Consider the following 2,240-nt stretch of genomic DNA (forward strand, 5'->3'; position numbering starts at 1 on the left):
CACCGTCATTCTTTAATCAGAATGGCATTACATTATAATAATTGGTGCCAAATTTAGTGATAAAGGAAGTTTTTTCTTGATCACCCATGTCCATCCGAATTTGGTTGTAGCCGTAATAGGCATCGAGAAAATTGAGTATCTCGTGCCCGGCCATCGCGTCGATCATTCGATCAATGTTAGGCAAAGAAAAATAATCCTTAGGGCATTCCTTGTTCAGATCCTTATAATCTACACACATTCTTAGCTTATTTCCTTTCTTAGGTACTACCACTACGTTGGCTAACCAGTCCGGGTACTTATATTCCCGAATGGATCCCATTTTAAGAAGTTTAGATACCTCATCCTTGATGAAGGTGTGCTTGACTTCGTACTGCGGCCTCATTTTCTGCTTAACCGGATGGAACTTCGGGTCCAAACTCAACTTATGACTGGTTACCTCCGGCGGGATACCTGTCATGTCAAGATGGGACCAAGCAAAACAATATGTGTTAGCTATAAGTAATTCAATAAGTTTTTTCCTGAGCTCGGGAGTTAACCTCGTGCCCAGGTATACCGTCCGGTCGGGTAGGTGTTCGATCAATATGACTTGCTCCAGCTCTTCGACCGTTGATTTAGAGGCGTAGGTATCATCAAGAGTTATGAAGGATCTCGGAATTCCATAATCATCTTCCTCATCAGCTCCTTGATCCTCCGGTCCGACTGGGACTGGCATCGGTGGTTGTTATTTGACTTCGGCCCTTCTTGATCAGCTCTGTGTTCCTTAATGCTGGGACGGCGGGCACCGAAAGTACTTCATCGACCGCGAACATCTCCTTTATAGCCGGTTATTCTCCGTATACCATCTTGATTCCTCATGGAGTAGGGAATTTTAACACCTGGTGTAAGGTCGAAGGTATTGCCCTCATGTTGTGAACCCATGGGCTCCCGAATAGAGTGTTATATCTCATGTCCCCTTCGATCGCATAGAACTTTGTTTCCTGGATGGTCCCGACGGTGTTCACGGGTAGAGTTATCTCCCCTTTAGTGGTTTCACATGCCATGTTAAACCCGTTCAACACCCGGACTGCTAGCACTATTTGATCTTGTAACCCCAACTACTCTATGTCCTCGATCTGATGATGTTGGCCAAGCTACCTGGATCAATCAACACACGTTTAACTCGAGATTTATTAATAAGTACAGAAATTACTAGTGCATCATTATAAGGTTGTACAATGCTCTCTGCATCCTCATCACTGAACGAAATGGTTCCTTCAGGGATATAATCTCGGGTGCATTTCTCCCTTGTGATTGACTCTTTAGAGCATTTTATCATCGGTCCCTGACGGACATCGACCCCCCGATGATCATGTTGATGACGTGTTGGGGTTTCTCTTGTTTAGTTTGTTTGTTGGCATCCCTGTTTCTAAAGTGGTTTTTGGCTCGATCGCTCATAAATTCTCGCAGGTGTTCGTTATTAAATAACCGGGAAACTTCTTCTCTTAATTGTCGGCAATTCTTGGTCCTGTGGTCATGAGTGCCACGATACTTACACAACATGTTAGGATCTCTCCGGGTAGGATCAGACTGCAATGGTCGAGGCCACTTGGTCTCCTCGATGCGCCCGATGGCAGATACGATGCTGGATACATCAACGTTAAAGTTATACTCTGATAATCTCAGAGCTTCCTTTCCCCCGAGCAGTCTGTCGAAACCAATTTTGCTTATCAGGCCTCGATCACTTTTCCTTTCGTTCCTTGTAGAGTTGCGCCCGAAACCATTTCCCTTTCGATTTGCTCCGTATGGTTGGTACTGATCTCAGAACGGCCTTGATTCATGATCGACGAATCTCTTAGGCTTGTCGTCGGTTCTAATGGGATAAACGGACCAGAAGGGGCTCTAAGTTAGTCGTCCTCGACTCTGATTTTTGACTGATACCTATTGTGGACGTCGGCCCAAGTTACTGCCGGGTACTCTACCAAGTTTTGTTTCAGCTACTATGAAGCCAAGGAGCTTCGGGGGTTAAGTCCCTGGGTGAATGCCTGAACGGCCCAATCGTCTGCAACCAGAGATAAGTCCATCCGCTCCATTTGAAATCTTGGCACGAACTCCCTGAGCATCTCGTTGTCCCTTTGCTCAACCTTGAAAAGATCCGAGTTTCTGGTCTCGACCTTAATGTCCCCGTCATGAGCCTTTACAAAAGCATCTGCGAGCAAAGTGAATGAATCAATGGAATTCGGGGGCAAGTTGTGGTAACATAT

This window comes from Nicotiana tabacum, chromosome 22, assembly GCF_000715075.1.
Source record: "Nicotiana tabacum cultivar K326 chromosome 22, ASM71507v2, whole genome shotgun sequence".
In the NCBI taxonomy this organism is placed as follows: domain Eukaryota; kingdom Viridiplantae; phylum Streptophyta; class Magnoliopsida; order Solanales; family Solanaceae; genus Nicotiana; species Nicotiana tabacum.